Consider the following 21,192-nt stretch of genomic DNA (forward strand, 5'->3'; position numbering starts at 1 on the left):
TCATCACTGAAAATTCATTTAAAAATGATTAGAATAATACAAGTTTTGATCTAATAAAATTTCATTATAATATCCACGGAAAGCTGTCTATAATACGATGTGACAAATACCTATATTCTACGGCGCAATATCACATTCTAATTCTATGATATAAACTGTAATAATTTAATTCTAGCGTATGAAATGATTATAAATAAGGAAGCGAGTGAGGTTTTTCCGCTATTGCAAGTTAAATCAATGACAAGGAAATATGTAATGAAAAACAACAACCTAATTTAATGTCATAAAGTTTACATAAACAGTTTAGAATGAATGTTATCAACAAAAATTAGTTGCGTAATCTGAGGATTTACAAACTTTCCCGATTTTGTATAATTTTTGAGGAACACGACTCCAGTTACGTCATATTTTTCTTTCCCAAAAAAGGGAAGGGGGAAAGAAAAAAAGGGAAGGGGGGGGAGAAAAAAGAGATGGGAGAAAAGGGGGTTTTCCCCATCTCTTTTGAAGAGATTTTCTTCCCCCCTTCCCCTTTTCTGGAAAGAAAAATATGACGTCACTAGAGTCGTGTTCCTCAAAAATTATACAAAATCGGGAAAGTTTGTATATCCTCATACAAACTTCTTTAAGCTATCTTATCAAAATAAAAAGAGAAATAGGATAGGTAATAATGATAAAATCCGTAAAACTAACAGAAAAAAATCTACGAAATATTTATTTGTTTATAAAACTTGTCTCTATTCCTATTTATAATGAGGCAGAGATAATTAAATTTTTCATGATAACTCAAATAATCACTACAATTTCGTAGATGACACAACTTTCAATCAGAGGCGTACAGAGGAGGGATGTAGGGGGCTGTATCCATCCCCTTGGCATAAAAGAGATTGCTGAATATACTATCTCGTATTTACTCGAATCCGGTGAATAGGAACCGGTTCTTATCCATACGAAAAAACTATGTCTAGCATCGTATTATATCCAGCTTTCTACGAATATAAAAATGTACAATCATAAGATTAAAACCAGTTTTTTGACGGTGCCTTCGGCACCTCGTGTCTAAAAAAACTAGTTTTAATCTTATAATTGTACATTATATATCCGCGGAAAGCCGTTTATAATACTATGCGAGAAATAACTATTTTAAGGTGTCCAACCCTGTACACCCCTTCAACTGTACATTTTAGAGGAACACCCCAGCCACTGCTTTCAATATATTTAAATATTCAAATTGCAGCTAAAACAAACCAATCACAGGTCTCCATTGTAAATTAACAACCAATAATATGCTGGTATTTCTACAAGAAGACACGTGGTTGGTTCATTTTGGCGACAAAATCATAAATTTGGAAATTCAAAATTTTATCGTATTTTTTTCTTTCTGCAAAGTTGGAGGATTGTATTTTCAATCAATTGTTCATATTCAAATGACATTTTTTACAAAATAATCAACAGGTTTTGGCCTATTTCTTTCTCCTTACTAAAACAAAAAGACAAAACAGAGTTTTACAAATTTGGGGAATTAGGTTGAATCATGATAGGCTTGTAAAAAAATAATATAGTCGCAAATTATTTTTTCACATCCACAAAAGAAAATATATTTGATACATACTAGTGGATTTTTTTAGTCATTTTCCAATCCCCTTAAACCCGATGTATAAAAACTAGTATAATAGGATAAACCAAAAAGAAGAGGAATAATTAACATAAAAAAGTTATTAAATTCTGACGCAAATAGACTCTACATCATTAAAACAACAACAAATTAATTTTCAAAATCATTCAAACAAGTAACATTATATCCAAATGTAATATATTAAAACTAAAAAATATTTCTTCTCAAATCATAATGTAGGCAATTCTGCCCTCGATACCTTGATTATAGGGTTAAACATTCCGTATGTAAGTTTTAAAACTATATAAACTATGCAGCAAAATAAAAAGCACGGCATTTATGATGGGATCTCTTTTCTTACTGTATAAGAATTTAATGTTCTTTGGCAAATTGCTAATGCTACGCTACTTACGGACGTTTTTGTCCTATTTTCTATAGATATATCTTTTATAAGGAAGGGTTGGATCATTCGACTGTAAATCATATTGGTCCCCAAAGTCTTATAAATGCTTTCTGTCAGTTTTTTAATGGAAACTTTGATCGGTAATGTTGGATCTTGATTGGGTTATACAAAGTAGCAGTATTTAAACCTACATCTATTTTTTGACCATTGTTCTCTATACCCCTGTCTAAAGTATTGAATATGCAATCAGACGACATGATCTTTCAGGAAGAAGACAACATTCTAGTCTTACTATAGACTTTCAGGAATAAGGGATACATATTTATCATTCATTTGACAATATAATCAAGGATTTAACCCAATAAGTTGTCAGTCCCTAAAGTTTTATAATAACATTTTCTTATTCGTTGGCTTAACAACTTTAGAGACTTAATTTTTATGTGTTGGCGCATTGAGTTAAGGGTTCGAACGTTTCATTCACTCATTTTAATCTACAGAAGGGGTAATTTTATGTATCATCATTGGGAATGTACATCAATTTATCAGCAATTGTCTTATCCTTTTAGACCCCTGGATTTTTAACCCAAAACATGGGTCTGTAAGTCATAAATGCACATATACATAAATGTTTTACAAAAATATTATTAATGTACCAAAATAATTCTTACTACGCTATATTCAATTAACGGCTAATGCAGAAGTACACACTCCCAAAATAATTAAGAATCTTCCCTGAACATCTAAGAAAATTCACTATAAAAGAGAACCATATTGGTTCAGCGGTTATCTAGATCCTTCGCTACTCATAGACAGACAGTCATCCTGTTACTTTTGATATGAGGATTATTTCTTTTATATATTTATAAAAATTTAATTTTTAGCTTAAAGGAAGAAATTGAAAACAATTTTGACTGTTGACAGCAAAGGTTGTTTTGAAATTGTTGTTGAAACTATGTTGTTGTGTTTGCATATTCATAATTCAACAACAACTTCAAGTAGTTGTTGTTCTCTTATATCTCTTTACCTTTGACTTTTTTTTGTTTACTATTACTATAAGCAGAGCTTTTCTACAATTAGGGTTTGTTTGCTCATAACAGATAGCTCTGTTTATTTATTAAGACATTATAGAATTGTTCTTTAGGTTTAAAACTTTCCTTAATTAATGATATTTAAAATAAGGTACATTTTATAAAGTAAAACTACTAGAATTTTGTTATCCTTGTTAAGAATAAAATATGCATTATAATATTGTTTGAAATGTTGTTGCAATTAAGAATTAAAACTTCTGTATAAACATTTTGTGCAGTTTTCCATGCGTAACACAAATAATATAAAAAAAAATAATTAAAAAAACTACTGTATAATTAGAGTAAATTTCTTATAGCGCACTTTTTAATCTATCTATCTATCTATCTATCTATCTATAAAATGTTTGACCTTAAGCTTGGAATCACGAGTCAAATTTGTTTCAATGGTTACTACAATGGAATTGAAAGTGTGTATGTGTGTGTGTGTGTGGGTGGGTGTGTTCCTGCAAGCGAAGCTACTCTACGAGTTATAAGAGTCTGTCTGTATATGTAATTACACGCATTTCTTTCCAACTCTTTTTGTTTCCTTCCTTGTCTTTTGATCATTGACCCCCCTTTTCTAAATAAAAAATATAGAGGAGGGGTGAGAATTTGTTTCCCTATGCCTAACCCCTTTACGTCTTAATCCACTAGGGCCTCTAACTGTGGTACTCTTACTATTTCCGGCTACCCAGTACTCAATACAACCTAACCTAACCTGATCTAAAGCAATTAACAAAAAAAATAAAAATGGTGGAGGGAGGTTTTTTTTTGCTAAAAAATACACTTTTAGGGTAACCGCCACACATTTTATTTTAAAGAAACGTGCAATTAAAAGCTTCGCCTCTATTTCAAAAAGTCATTCTTGTTTATTGTATATTCGTGTGTTTTTTCATACCCCTCATACCATTTTTTTGTTGAAAGATAATGCGAGGCATAAAAGTGCACTCATTGAATAGTAAAAGTGCATAAATACAATTGAAAAATACCTTTAAACATTTGCAAAAATGTAAATCTTTTTTTGGACAATTTTTGAAACCCAAAACCAGAATCGTTTTAAGCTCAGAAAAAGAACGAAAAATTCAATAATTCAAAGCAACTTAAATGTTGTCTAGAAGAACAAAACTTTGCCCCGATTTTGTAAATTAAAGAAATGCATGGCCTAATAGTTTTTTTTATCGCATCGTATTATAGACAGCTTTCCGCAAATATCAAAATGAAAAATTAAAAGAAACCAATTGTATTAGCCCGGCCCCGAGGGGCCGTTGGCCCGAGCTAACAAAACTGGAATTAATTTTACCATTTATATTTCATCATTCGTGGAAAGTTGTCTATAATCAATGCTATACATTATTTTTCAACGTGAGAAATAAAATCCCTATAAAACAAGCTTTGCGTAAAAAAACGAATAATGGCTTCTGCAAATAAATTCCAAATGCATTTTTTTGCAATAAAAAGAAGAATCATTAACTGTTATTTTTAAATGAAAAGAATTTCAAAAATTTTAATGTCAAAAAGTTGACTTCGTAAGTTGTCTTGGACTCATTTTAGGTAGCAATTTTTGTTTTAAAATTATTCGAAGTGGGGGCGGACGGACGACCCACAACTCTAAATTTAAAATCTAAGAAGAAAAAGTAAAACACTATTTTTGAGGGGGGAGGGGTGATTTTATTAGGTCGATTTATCTTAGGTGTTTAGAGATATCCTCCCTCAAAATTACTTTCCGTGACCTATAAGAAGCCTAATATTATATATTCTTTTAATCAATCCCTGGACACTTCTAATATGTCCAAACGTGTATTAGATGATGTATGAGTCGCGTAGGGTTTGTCTACCAAAAATAACTTCTCAGAAGTTGTGATTGCAGGAATGTAACAACAATATATATGGGGACTTTCTGTGATAAATGTGTGTAGGGGTGTCTTATGTGTCTTGGCCTGCCCGACTTTTATGGTTAAATTATAATAAACAAGGATGACAACATCCATAAAATCGAAGCACTGAACCGGTAGGATATACGGATACTAACACTTGTATAGTGTCAGAACTGAATAATCAGAATATACATGTATAAATGTCGAAGCAAAATTGTGAGTAAAATTGTTGAAAAACTGCTTGATACAGAATAATGTTTATGGACATACTTACATTTTTACGACTTCATTATAGAGTTGCTTAGCTTATAATATTGTACTTTGTTATACCAGATATCAATATACAAAAAATCAGATCAATCGGATAATTAGAACAGATAAAAAATTGTTGGACGTAAAATGGACGTACGGACATTCTAGTAACGATTATAGAGTTGCTACGCTTTCTAAATCGTAACTAACTACTACAGGAATCACCATGCAAAGTTTGAAATCAGTAGGACAATTCTAACATGACTAAATTAGCGAAAAAAGCTATCCGTTACGGACGGACGGACCGACCCTAATTATAGAAAAGCTTTGCTTTTAAAAACTATAAGGGATATATGGAGAGGACAATATCCCTCTATTCTTGAGCAAATTCTAACAAAAGGACAACTATAATAGTAACTCTAGTGTTTGCATGACAATACAAATTAACACCTTTTTTATATAAATTTAACATACACAACACACCAACAAAACAAAAAAATAATCCAAAAAAAGCGAAGCATGATATTGAAAAGCACAGTATTTTTTTGCTTCTATGGAAAATAATTTTTTCCTTAATTTTCTTCTTTATTTCAAGCATTACTTCATTGATTACAATTACAAAACCGTTTTCAGCAGTAAGATGAAAACGATAATACAAGGTCCTAATTAGGATAACTTTTGGATTGTGAAAAATTTTAATTCATAGCCAAAAAATACATAAAAATTAATATAGGTTTAGACATAAGAAATGATATTTTAGAAAAGCCATTCAATAAATATAGTAATAACAGTAAATATGATAGTATAGAAAAATAAAGAGTCATGATATAACAACAAGAACAAATGTGTTAATAAGTAAGGAATATCTCTAAAGAATTATAGGTGATATCCTTTTAGAAATATTTTCCATTTTTATAATTTTGGCCCCCTCCCCCACCTCCCCGACAGAACTATGACTCTGTCAGAGAAAAACAATTGTTTTTACAATTAGGTTGAGTTAGGTTATAGGCTAGGGGGCCGAGCGCTGCGGCTAGGCAGGCTAGGGGGCCAAGCAAGGGTGACGAGCGCCAGAGTTCATAGTTCTGTGCGGGGGTTGGGGATATAAAAATGTTTAAAATTGAAAAAAAAATTTAAGAGGATAATGCCGAATTATAAAGATAAAACAGAGATCTTAAGAAAGACACTAAACGATAAGTTGACAAACATCCCCATGAATTTTATGACACCTTCTGCAGGTTAAATTAATTAGTGAAAAAGTTTGGATACTACTAGTTTGCACCAGCCAATCAAGATTCAAATAACCGAAGTTTATTTAGCCAAAGAATAATATATAGTATTTAGAATACTGTTTTTACCGTCATAATTTATAGTCCAAAATGTCTTTTTCCCCCAGATGATTTATATAAATTACGAGGTAAAACAAATGAACTGTAGAATAGCTATGCTACTAAAAAAGTAACGTTATCAATTAACAGATATCACCACAAAATAAACAAATATATTTTATTTGTAAAAATAAAACAAGGATTGAAACGCCCATAGATTATTTGATAAAAAAGCATTTTGATAAAAAGGGAATTGGAGAGTAGACGCTCACTTGTTAGGAGATTCTTTTTTAAAAATCAAACGCCTATCTTAAACTGTAGTCGTGTAAATGAAAGAAAAGTTGATTATTAACGAACATTTAGAATCATAAATAGCTTTGCTGTAATAATTATTGACCCATCCTTTAATACTGAAAGCCTCGCCTTAAGTTTTATGCATTAAACAGGCAAACTAAGATTTGTACATTTCTAAGACTTATAATATAAAACTTCAATATTTAGGGTATTATTAACAAAATGGATTACAGTATTTTAAATTAATTAAACATAAACACGAGATTATCTTGTTTTTAGGATGTCTCATGGAATAAGGGGATATTTTATTGTAAATTATTCTAGTCCCCAAAGTTTTATAAACATGATCTCTCTCATTTGTTGGAACTTTGTAGTGTCTAAGTATTTCAACTATTAATTTTAATATAAAGAAGAGATATTTTTATTTATCTATATAAGGAATCTACATTTATCAATTTATCACAAACTAGCGGCTTCGCCCCTAGCCTCTAGGGGCTTTGCCTCAAGAGGTTTGATCAAACCAATTTTTTCATATTTTAGATTTAAAATAAAAAATAAAATAAAAAAATATTTTTTGGGGAGGGGGATTTTTTTTTTTTGGGGGGGGGGAAGGGGTTAGTCGATGCCACTATTTTAATTTTAGTTTTAAAACGAAAAAAAAATTGGGGGGGGGGGGTATTTTTCATTTTTGGGGGGGTTGGGGGTGTCTAACCCCCAAGAAAATAGTTATAAACCTTCCCGGGACCTATGAGAAGCTACCCTGTAAAGGAGAACCCGATCGGTTCAGCGGTTAGCGAGATCCTTTGCTACAAACAAACAGACAAACAAACACACAAACAAACAGACAGACATCGTTCTACTTTGTATTTTAGATTGTATATCCCTTCAGACCTTTAATTTGAGAAAAATTGTTGGGTTTAATTTGCAAATCTTCTAGAAGTAGTACATACCTAAAAAAATATAAAAATAAGATCTTTTTCCTATAATTATATGTAAAAAAAAATATTCTAAAACATTGTCCGACCACATCAAATTTAACACAAAAAAATTACAAGCTAACTTACCAATACCTATATTCTAAATAAAGATTAAAGATTCTACTATTAAAAAATTCAAATTAATTTTATCTGCAGAGAAGATTATGTTTCTAAAATGCAAATTGAATATCTAGTAAAAAATCTTTTAATTCAACCATAAATTTTTCTAATAAAAAAACTTTTAATTATAAGATACATTTACGATGTACAATAAAAATTCAGTAACTTCCTTGTCCCATTAAGAAACAAAAAAATTTGATGTTCATTCTAGTTTTGGGTTAGGTTAGGTTAGTTAGGAGAGCCTCGCCGGGACTAGAAAACTTTCACATGAGGAAAAGTTGGAATGGGGGATATATCCAATGATTAATAAAATTTTAAAACCCAAAAATAATTTGTAAACTTGAATACTTTTATTATAGATGAGCTCTAATGTTAAAATATGCTTGAATGTTGGCAACTTGTTGTTAATTAATGTTGAAACTAAATAGCCCAATTGAACTTTAGAAATAAAGATTAAGAAGCGTTTCTTAGTTATTTTATTACTTAGAATTGTAGTCATTTCAGCCACAGTCTATGTCTATTTATAATGTGACAAACATTGTTTGGATGACTAGGTATAAAAACCGCGGTAACTAACAATGCGTTATGCCTAATACAAAACAGGTATCACAAATAGATTTTTCATTTAAACAAGGGTGTCAATATTCATAAGTAGCAAAGCACAAAAAACATGAAATAGAAAAAAAGACAAAGTAAGTTATAAAGCAGATGTTCAGTGACCATAACATAGAAAAAAAGAGAAAAAAATATGGAAAAACTCAAAGAAAATCACGAAACCTTTGAAAAAAAAGATTTTTGTCTTTTGAAGCCTGACAGACAGACAGACGAACAAAGAAATGCATAGATTAGATGCGAATATGTCATATGAATCCTTACTAAAAATTTCAGCAGCCACTGCGGTTAGGACAGACAAAGTGAATTATAGAGTAACTTTGCTAATAAAAAGACCTAACAACCCCTAGTCCCTAAAGCTCCAGTTTAAAGGTTGTTTAACAAGGATGACAACATCCATAAAAGCGAAGCACTGAAACGGTAGGACAAACGGACATTAACACTTGTATAGTATCTGAACTGAAAAATCGGAACATAAATGTATAAATGTCGAATCAAAGTTGTAGGTAAATTTGTTGAAAAACTGCTAGAAACAGGATAATGTTTATGGACATACTTACATTTTTGGACTTGATTATAGAGTTGCTTCGCTTATAATATTGTTCTTTGTTGTCCCAGGAATCAATATACCAAAAATCAGATCAAACGGATAATTAAAACACTTGAAAATTTGTTGTTAAAAAAGTAGAAAAATCAACATGTTTAAAATGGACGTACGGACATTCTGGTAATGATTATAGAGTTGCTACGTTTTCTAAATCGTACCCAACTACTACAGGAATCATCATGCAAAGTTTGAAATCGATAGGACAATTCTAACATGCCTAAATTAACGAATAAAAGCTATCTATCTCGGACGGACGTACGGACGGACGGACGGACGGACCGACCCTAATTATAGAAAAGCTTCGCTTTTAAAAATAAGGAAATGGGCTAAGCTTATGGACAGTGAATTTATGAACACCCCCAATCATATTAAACAAAATTACCTATATATGTATAATAGTGGAAAAGTTTAAACTCTGCAAGATTGAACACATTAAACAAATTTTTTATCAAAAATCCAAAAACTTTTTGAGAAAAATAATGAGAGTTTTTTTAACCCCTTTCTAGGTTTAAAAGGTAAAACATAACTATGGTTCCTATTTTATTAAATCCATTTTTGAAGCAAATTAATCTTAATGCATCTAACAAGGAGGTGTTGCAACACTCCCCCCCCCCTCTTGCTCCAGGCCAGGCCCATTACATAAAACAAGAAGTTGGATGTAAGGGGAAAGGCATGCCGCCCCATTCCTACCCAATTACTCATAATGCGTCATTCCAACCTTCTTAGATAGACTTAAGAATAGTAGAATAATCTCACTTTCATATTATCAAAAGATTATTTGGAATCCATTTAAAAAATGTGTTTCGTGGCTTTATTTCGATACTAGATACCATTTGTTTTTTTATTAAAACAAATTAAACAAGATTAAAAGATACCTAAAACTTAACAAATTTCAAAGTAAGAATCTTAGTGCAAGATTAGAAATAATTGGAGGGTGTAGTTTTTATGTGTATGTATTCACAGTTACACTAGGCTAGGTTAGGTTGTACTGGGTACAGGGCAGCCAAACAGGGTATATTGAAAAAAATTATAAAAATAACGGGTGGAGAGGGAGGTTTTTGTGCTTGATAGACACTTTGAGGAGAGGCACCATAAAAGCTTTATGTGAGGACTCTAAAGTAACAGAATTAACTGGAAGCTAGAATTGACTTCACTAATTCCTAACAGTAACACTTCTATATATGGAAATACGCCACTACAGATGGTTACAAGATGAAGGAATAATTAAATATAAATTTGTTGAAATTAGAATTTTAGTGTTCATATCTTTTAAGGTCATCAAAAACTCTAGATAAGTCACTAACAATGGATATAGAATACGTGGATATATTGACAGAGGAGAATTTGTCGTCATTTCAAAATTCAGACTGTTAATATGGACCTAATTTATTGGTCAGTTCTTTCATCTAGTAGGAGGGGAGGTAATGGGGTAAAGGAGGTATATTGGTTGTTTTAGCCAGCTGCGAGAATCAAATCATTAGAGTACATAAAAAACTTTTGCACCATCCAAGTAATACTATATTGATTTTACTGACATTCTTTAAGTTTTTTTTACGATCCCTTAACCGCTGAAAAAATAACACTCAAATTCGCTCCAAATGAGACTTCGATAACACTAACTGACAATGCTATATAAGAATTAATAAGAATTACTCAGCTACTCTTTAACATATTTCTATTCATTGGTATATATAGTAGATACAAAAAAGGAACGTTAAACTTTTTTTCTTATTGGTACCCAAATTATCAATAATTTTTTTTTTTTTTTTGGGGGGGGGGTGGGGAATTTATTATATCTTGATTGGTTGGAATAAACTAGCAGTGTTCCAATATTTTTACCAATCAATTAAATCTATAATCGGGTTAAGTTTGTTTATCATGATTGGAGGTGTAACGGGTTAAGTTTGTTTATCATAATTGGAGGTGTAACGGGTTAAGTTTGTTTATCATAATTGGAGGTGTAACGGGTTAAGTTTGTTTATCCTAATTGGAGGTGTATCTATGTATAAGTGTTCACCAATAATTTGCTATGCAATTATAGAAGAAACAATTATTAAAAGTTTCAAAACAAACAGACAATTCTTTCATATTTAAACTGCAATTACTAACGAGAATCTATTGTTTGACATTATAATTATGGAAATGATTCGCTATTTCAAAAGTTAATGTATGAAAGAATGTGTAATTTTGATTTTTCAATCAGCTTAGTTTCAGTAGATGTGAAAAAATCAATTAAAGTTATAAAACAAGATCGAATAATTTTGAATCAAAAGTGCAAAGCATAACAGTTAAAAAAACATATAAAGAAATATTTCATGTGTATTTCTATTTTAGTTATAAAATCATATAATAAAGTAGATCTACCCTCGAACTGAACAGGTATACTTTAACTAGAAGATTGGTATACCTAACATTTATGTAATTTAATTTTATAGAATTAGCAGTGATTGATAGCTGGCATCAGCCACGAATTAAGAAACTAATAAAATCTATAATTGACGGATAAACGCAGGTGACGCACGAATATACCATAATTGTATAAAACTTTGCTGTATAAAGTGGTATGAAGGTATTTTTCCAGTGATTAAGCATAGAATAGGAGGACTCTGAACGCAGGGAAAATCAATGGATAACGAATCATTAACTTATTGATAGAACATAAACATATAGTTGTGATGCAATTAAGATATTATTAAGTCAATAGCATTTCCACTTTTAATAAATGCAATAGAATCGGCAGACAATACGATAATTATTTGAATAATGGTCGATATAATGTCAGCTTTGGTGATTTCTTCTATAAGAGTGGAGGTACCCTCCCTTAAAATAGTTGCAAACTTTTCCTAGACATAAAGGAGAACCATATCGTTTTAATGGTTAGCTAGATCCTTCGTTAAACACGCAGACAGACAGATAGACAGACTGTTACTTTTCTATAAGAATTAACACTAAATAAAAGAGACTATATATTGTTTACAAAACTAACAAAATACAAAGCAAACAAATTCACTTTTTTATCCCATTTCACAATCCCTTGCATCCCTGGCTAAAATCAGGCCATCCAGGGCAAAAATTTCAACTTCCTATTTCCGCTTAAATACATACATACACATTTATACTGGATTTTTAGAAACTTTTTAAAACATGTATGTTTTATTACTATAATTCTAAAGGTTTAAATAAATATTTAGGTTAAAAGCAAAGTTGGTTTATAATTAGGGTAGCGCCATACGTTTATAACTGTTAACTCTTATCGTTAATTAAAGCATCTTATAATCGACCCCTGGATTTATGCCTTACATAAGTATTCCTATTACAATAAAGTATAATACTCTGGAAAGTTTAGCAACTTTGTATCGTGACCAGAAAGTCCATATAACATGTGTATTTTCTTCCTAATGTGGCGTTATCCTCTTAGAAATTTTTTTTTCAATTTTTTTCAATTTTGTACCCCCCCCCCCCCCCCCCCCCCCCCCCCGACTACCGACGAACAACTATTTTAGGTTAGGTTAGGTTTTAGGCTAGGGAGCCGAGCGCTGCGGCTAGGCAGGCAAGTGGGCCGAGCGCTGCGGCTAGGCAGGCAAGGGGGCAGAGCGCTGCGGCTAGGCAGGCTAGGGAGCCGAGCGCTGCGGCCAGAGTTCATAGTTCGCTGTCGGGGGGGGGGGGGGGGGGGTACTCAAATTTTCAATATTGAAAAAAAAATTTCTAAGAGGATAATACCCCTAATGTAAAAGCAATCGGTTTATGGCAAAAAATGTTTTTGTTAATCCTAAGACGATTAGAAATAATTTTATAAACGTATCTCTATTAGTTATTAATTAGTAAATTAAACCAATAATCTATCTATGAAAAATATTTTAATTTTTTATGTTTAAAAACATGTATGTTTTTTTGCGAAAAATTTCAGATAAAAATTTCCATATTATATTTGGCATGTAAGTGTGCTTTAAAATCAAGGGCACAACTATGTTGATAAGAGAACAGCAAATAATCAGAGAGAGAGAGAAATAGGGGGGGGGGGGACAATGGACTGTTTATTACACTGGTCCCAAATGTTTTAAAATAACGTTTTCTTTTTCGTTGGTTTAACAACTTTGGTGACTTTAGTGATTTTGATTAGTCAGTTCATTAAGTTGAGTGTTCAAACGTTTTGGCCACTAATTTTAATCTACAGAAGGAATTATTATGTGCATCATCATTAAGGATGTACATCACTTCTTCTGCAATTGTCTTATCCCTGTAGGTCCTTGGAAAATAATGCAATATTTGTTTACTTATTTAAAGGACTTCTACCCAGAGGAAGGGATGTTGAATCCGAAAAAAATGTTATTTTAAAAAAATACAAAAATATCATAAATTGCATCATATTATAGCCAATTTTCCATGAATATTAAATTAAAAACTAATAGTTTAATATCAGTTTTGTTAGCTAGGGCTTTCTCCCCTTCGAAGCTAACAAAACTGGTTTTAATCTTTTTCATTTTTAATATCCCCTGATAGCTGTCTATAATACGATGCGATAAATAACTTTAGTAATAATGCAAGTGAACTTATGGAACTAATTGTCATTACTTTATCTTTAATTTACCAATCCTTACATAGCTAAATGTATGTTGCTTTTAGTCACAGCTAATGTTCCAAACAAGGATGACAACATCCAGGAAAGCGAATTAATATAAAAATTATGTGTGTTATATTTTTTAAAAACAAAGTAGTAATATTTTTTATAAGCTAAGCTTAAGATTTCGTTACTACTTATGAATGATTCTTCTTTTTAGGGAAGCTTCAAATAGGTAAATGGATGTTTTTAGGCTATTTTCTGTCCTCCTTTGATTACAGAGCCCTAGGTAGTTACTTCAAAACCAACATTTTTTATTGGACGTACAGACCTTCTGGTGACTATCATAGATTTCACCTTATTGTTATTGAAATCACCAGGCAAAGTCTCAAAGCAAAAAAGACAACTCTTTCATTTCTAAATCATCGACCAAAAATATTTGTTGCACACGTATGGAAATGCCCTAAATGTATAAAAGCTTTGCTTTTAATAAAAAGGTGAAATAAATGTTACGCTTCTAATATATAAAACCCCTCTGTTGAAAAAATCAGATTACAACGATTTATACTATACATTAACGAAAAAAATTTGTTCAGCCTTAGTTTTTATAAAATAATTATCATAATCTTATTAAATACAATCCTAGCTAACCTCTGATTGAACCGTTTGTATTCTCCAATTTGTAAAAGCTTATCATAGGATCCAGAATAGTTTTAGGCTATTTTATGCCCCTTGCCTCCCTCGGTGAATGTAGATCCCTTGGGCGTTAGTACACTGCAGTTGGTACCATATAAAGAATAAGTTACATTGGAAGTATCAGATAAAATATTTCATTTGTAAATTAAATTTTGTTGACAGGGAACATACTCCATGTGTAAGTGGGTATATTATACCCATACTTTAGATGCCAACACAGACACACACACACACACACACACAAATACACATATACGACACACATACAGAAACGCAAAGACACAATTACAGATAGAAACATATGTTTTAAATGTACTTTTTTTATAGACGGGAGCCTATTTTTTTGCATTAGGCTTTTTAAAATGTAGAATGCTTATTGCTTAATGTGGAAGTACTGACATTTTTAAACGCAGAGATGCTATGTCGACGATTGTCTTTATTCAAATTTAAGTGAACCATGTAGGACCCTCTCTTATATTTAATCTATCTTAAATAAATAAGGGGGGGGGGTCTGTGCTCGACAAGGCTTTTTGAGAGAAATTACTAATTTTCTAAATGAGGAATACATTTACGATACTTTTCTAGCTGACGTTAAACTCTTAAAAACCCTTATTTCTTTAAATGCGAAACAAACTGAATGATGTCCACTAGATCTTTTCATGAAAATACCCTTTTTCGAATTTCAATCTTCTGCTAACCTAAAAAGTTACTTTAGGGGCCTAGAAATATATGTACAAAATTTCAGCTCTCTATCTCTACTGGCGACCTAGCGTCAGGCATGTAAAATATCAACAGATAACGGTAGCACGGCGGTTTTAACAATATCTCAGTAATGTGCAGGTTTTTGGCTCTTCTGCATATTTCAATTTAAACACATAAGGCCAAAGATATTTTATCCAAAAAATCTTTTGTCAAAGTCTACTCTAGACCTAGCGCCAGTCAGTTTTCTAAAATCATGCATTTTATACCTGTGAAAAATGAAATCGCCAGCGCTAGGTGTAGAGTAGACTTTGACAAAAGATTTTTGGGATATCATATCTTAGGCCTTATGTGTTTAAGTTGAAATATGCAGAACACCTAAATTCACCTTCCAAGCCATTCTCTAAGCATTTCAATTTTTTTTTGGAAATAACGGGATTTCAAAACTGCCTTTTGAAAAGGCCTAAAAAATATCTTTTTTTGTCCCTTTTTTCACTGTATATAGTTACAACTTATTAAGATATTAATTTTAAAGCTAGGAAAACCAAATTTTATGACGAGCAATTATTTTTCATAACAAAATAAAATGCTTTTTCTGACCATCGCCAAAAAACGACAAATAACAGAAACCGCCAATTTCGGCGGTAAAATGGCGGTTGGCGGCACCAATTAATATTTTTATCTGTTTATGATCACAATAAAAGACTACATACAAAAATTGGCTGATTAAGGTCTGGAAAGGGTCAAGACAGTTAATTGTTTAAAATAATGTAATAGATTTTTATTTTAGTCAGATGCCAGACGCAGACAATTAAAAAAAAATAACATTTAGAAATATTATCAATTTGTCTACAAAGGGTTAACAAAAAATTAAAATATACAAATCTAATTATTAAAAACATCAAGATGATCTTCTCTATAAATTTTATTTGTAAAGCATTGATATTTTTATCAAATAATATGACAATGATGACAACATTAATAAGTGATTAAATACAGACAAAAAATAGGATGACAACATCCATAAAGACAAAGCTCTAAGATCAGAAGTAAGGACAACTCTCTTGTAATTACTTTTGTAATATTTAATCAACCTTAGTAAAAAATAAGATGAAAATTAGGTGTTCAGGTATGATCCAGCAGGATATAATCCTCCTAGTCTTTAAATAACTTTGAATGGCTCCAGTGTATTTATTTTTTTACTCATAGACTTAAAATTGTAAAATTAAGCTTATCTTACATGCCTACATGACATATTAAATTTTTTTTAAAATCAGCTGTTGTTTCCAGCTGACCGCAGCCAGTGGCGGCAGTCCATGTAAGCTTCAAATCAATTAAATTTTTTGATAAATATATATTAATTCTTGAGTAATAATAAACTTCCGTGAATAGTAAGGCAATGACCGTTTGGCCACTCCTTGACCGATTTTTAACTGATTTTTTATTTCCTACCTGTAGTTTTGCCATTTTTAAGCTGCCAGTAGCAGAATTCTAAAACAGCTCTAGACCAGCCAATTTTTGTATGTAGTCTTTATTGTGATCATAAACAGATAAAACTAGCGCCGCCAACCGCCGTTTTACCGCCGAAATTGGCGGTTTCCATTATTTGTCGTCTTTTGGCGTTGGTCAGAAAAAGCATTTTTTTTGTTATGAAAAATAATTGCTCGTCATAAAATTTGGTTTTCCTAGCTTTAAAATTGGCTGCTCTACAGCTTTTTTAATATTTAGCGGCTGGCTGCTAAAAAGCAGATAAGGAGCAGTCTGACCGCTATGACTAGAAAAAGTAATTTTCTCTAAAAATACACATAAACCAACAGAAAAAAGTTTTACGTCTCTATCTGTAACAGGAGCCAAGATAGAGGGGGGTCTGTTATGGGGTTATGTAGGGATACAGAAGTTTAACTGCCTGTTTTTGCCGATTTGGGTGCTGGAAGCGCCAATTTTTTTTTTAACTGAGAATAATATCTTAATAAGTTGTAACTATAAACAGATAAAAATATTATTTAGCGCCGCCTACCGACGTTTTACCGCCAAAATTGGCGGTTTCCGTTATTTGTCGTTTTTCGGCAATGGTCAAAAAAGGTATTTTTTTATTATAAAAAAATAATAGTTTGTCATAAAATTTGGTTTTCTTAGCTTTAAAATTGGCCGCTCTACAGCTGTTTTAATATTTAGCGACTGGCCGCTAAAAAGCGGATAAGGAGCGGTCTGACCGCTATGACTAGAAAAAGCAATTCTCTAAAAATACACATGAACAACCAGAAAAAAGTTTTACGTCTCTATCTGTAACAGGAGCCGAGATAGAGGGGGGGTCTGTCAGGGGGTTAAGTAGGGGTTTAGAAGTTTAACTGCCTGTTTTTGCCGGTTTGGGTGCTGGAAGCGCCAATTTTTTTTTAACTGAGAATAATATCTTAATAAGTTGTAACTATATACAGTGAAAAAAGGGACAAAAAAAGATATTTTTTAGGCCTTTTCAAAAGGCAGTTTTGAAATCCCGTTATTTCCAAAAAAAAATTGAAATGCTTAGAGAATGGCTTGGAAGGTGAATTTAGGTGTTCTGCATATTTCAACTTAAACACATAAGGCCTAAGATATGATATCCCAAAAATCTTTTGTCAAAGTCTACTCTACACCTAGCGCTGGCGATTTCATTTTTCACAGGTATAAAATGCATGATTTTAGAAAACTGACTGGCGCTAGGTCTAGAGTAGACTTTGACCAAAGATTTTTTGGATAAAATATCTTTAGCCTTATGTGTTTAAATTGAAATATGCAGAAGAGCCAAAAACCTGCACATTACTGAGATATTGTTAAAACCGCCGTGCTACCGTTATCTGTTGATATTTTGCATGCCTGGCGCTAGGTCGCCAGTAGAGATAGAGAGCTGAAATTTTGTACATATATTTCTAGGCCCCTAAAGTAACTTTTTAGGTTAGCAGAAGATTGAAATTCGAAAAAGGGTATTTTCATGAAAAGATCTAATGTCCACAACAACAAAACATAGCTCCTGTAAAGTAAAGGGAGGTTAGCTCCACCCTCCCCTGAACACCTCTTGACAAACCCCTTTACCAAAATTATATTTCTACTTTTAATTGTCAAATCTAAATTTTAATATTGTTTCGGTTGACTCCTCTTCCCGTTTTGAGATAGCCCTAGAGGCCTTTACTAGGGGCTAAGCCTAAGTCCTTAATATAATAGCTAACATTAATATGATATAAAAGGTTGTAATGTATTGTATTAAAACTTGGTTAACTAGATAGACAAGGTGGAATACCTTACGGCTATGATTTTACTAACCAGCAAAAATTAGCAAAAAAAAGCAATATAGAAAGTACTATTTATTTTGTCTGTCAGTTAAGATTTCGGAAATTGATGATCTAATATGGTTGTGATTTTCAGAGAAGCTTTGTAAATGATTAGAGACTATTTTCTGAACGTCTTTTCTAAAGGCTATTTAAATATAATAAATATTTTGCAGTTTTGTTTGAAATATCCTTGCGGCTACAGGCCCTGTCTTAAGACTGACTGGTCTAAGGGAGGGAGAGGACATTGGACAGAAAAATAATTAGTGCTCAAGGTTTCATGTACTTCTCTCAGTATTTGCTTAAAAACTGATTGGTTGGTTCAAACTAGCAGTGTTCAAACTTTCCCATCAAAAAATCAAATCCGTAAATTTGGTGTTTGTTATCATTGGTAATTGTGGAATATACATCAATTTATCGTCCATTGTCTTATTCCTTAAGAATATGGTTATTATGGGTTATACAGTGTTTTTTTTTATGAGAACTTTTTTGAAAGCAATTTTACCCCACTTATAGTTATCAGAATTTAATGATTAATGGCTTATTTTCTTCGTTTTTTAAGGCAATAAATAGAACAACAAAAAAATATTTCAGTTTTTATTTAAAAAGTACAGTAAAATCTAAAATTCAAAACTTAGGTGTCAACATCTAAAAATGGTTTTAGCGCATTTTTCTTATGCTCAAATAATCAACCTTTTGCAAGAATGGCTGCTAAACACTTCAAAGTTGAGATATAGAGCTAACAAGGATGACAACATCCATAAGTAGCGAAGCTCAAAAATTATAAATATACAACAGGAAATGATCTATAGATTATGTAATAAAAAACTTCAATTATAAAAATCACGAAATCTTTTAAAAATGTATATTGTATAATGGTCTTTTGAAGCCTTAAGCTAATAAGAAAAACGTTAAAATCTAAATTCGATTTAGCACCCCAAAAAATAGTAAGTGTTTAAAAAACTTGGTCAAAATATGAAGAATGTTGATTTAATTAATTACTAAAAAATCCAACCGTTTATCTTGAACAGGAGTTGAGAAAATCACAAAAACTTGAAAAACTAGGAGTCGATCTAGCACCCTAACCAATAAAGGTATCTTAATAAAAATTAATGGAAATATGCAAAATGTAAACTTATTCAATCCCTGAAAATTTCAACTGTCTATCTTGTATAGGGATTGACAAAATCATGAAACTTAAAAATCTAGGAATCGATCTAGCACCCCAACCAATAAGGGCATCTAAACAAAACTTTATCAGAATATGTGAAATCTAAATTTATTCAATACCTGAAAATTCCAGCCATTTATCTTGAACAGGAATCGAGAAAATTACAAAAACGTAAAAATCTAGGAATCGATCTAGCACCCCAATTGATAGACAGACGGACAAAACAATGTATAGATTAGATGGGCATATGTCATAGGAATCTTCACTAAAAATTTCAGCTGTCTATCTTAAATAGGAGCCGAGAAAATCACGTTTCCCCCATAGCGTTACGGACTGACTGACGGACGGACATAGTGAATTATAGAGTAGCTTCGCTACTAAAAATGTATACAGATACTATTAGGGACATGTACTAGAATATATCAAAGTTTGAAGGTCATATCTCAACCAGGGAGGGAGTACTGGCCCCCCAAAGTCGACTACAGAAAATCCATTTTTTTAAGAAAATGCGCTAAAACCATTTTTATATGTTGACACCTAAGTTTTGAAATTTAGATTTTACTGTACTTTTTTAAAAAAAACTGAAATATTCTAAAAAGCAAAATAAAAGGATAATTATATCATTGATAAAATCATATAAAAAGTAGGTACAATATCAATATGCCTAAATTAACAATAGTAGTTATCCGTTACGGGAAAGTACTAACTTTTTTAGGGAAGGCTTTATGTTGGTCCTTGGCAAGCCATTACTAATTCCAACTTGCATAAAATCTTATTAAAATAAAATAGCCATATTGTGATTCATTTATCTGCAAGGATGACAAAATTCATACAAACAACACTAAGAAACAAATCAAAGTTTCATGTATGTCTATCTGTATATATGTATGTATGTTCACAAAGATCTTCTAAATGGCTAAGTCGTAGGTATGCAACTTTCAGTGAAGTCTTCTATTGGTCCATGAAAGGTTTTAGGTATGATACTACCCGACATCCGATAAAAACCTCTTCAAAAAGGACCTACACCTTCAATATGAACGTTGTTGAACATAATAGTTTTAAAATTATCACTTATTCCTTTTAAATAGAGATAAAGCAGCCTCTAAAACAACGACATAAAGCCTGATAATTGTAGAAAATCTTCGTAATAAAAACTGTCAAATTATATTCACACACACACACACACAATACCAGATGTTTAAGTTTTAAGAAAATTATTTTATTTTTAACAGGGGAAAAGCAACGGTTGGTGAAAAAATAACTCTGTAGAAATCAATTTCCAGTAAGACTTCGAACTCGCGGCTAACAAAACTGGTTTTAATTTTTAATTTTTTTATTTTAATATCCGCGGAATACAAGTAAAAAGTAACGTATGCCTAGAAATACCCTAGACCCTAGCCAAGAAAATGAACTAAAACCACGCACAAAGAAATTGAAAAGCATGAAAAACACTTATATCATTCCTGAGGTCTTAAGCTTTAAACAAAATAATTATTATTTTGTCTCATATAACAATACTTATAGTCCTGATTTTTCATGAATGAAAAATAAAATATTAAAGTGTCATATTTTGTGTCTTCTATTAATTTATATTTTAGCTACTCTATATCTAGGGTTAGTCCG

At 31.6% G+C, this 21,192-nt stretch overlaps 1 protein-coding gene across 1 annotated transcript in view; it reads right to left on the bottom strand.

Moving 5' to 3' along the window:
* The window catches only part of aru (arouser), a 93,426-nt gene that overhangs the window by 39,482 nt on the left and 32,752 nt on the right, over positions 1-21,192 (bottom strand). The window lies entirely within an intron of this gene.

Source organism: Acartia tonsa, chromosome 10 (genome assembly GCF_053477335.1).
Source record: "Acartia tonsa isolate MP-2025a chromosome 10, ASM5347733v1, whole genome shotgun sequence".
NCBI lineage: Eukaryota > Metazoa > Arthropoda > Copepoda > Calanoida > Acartiidae > Acartia > Acartia tonsa.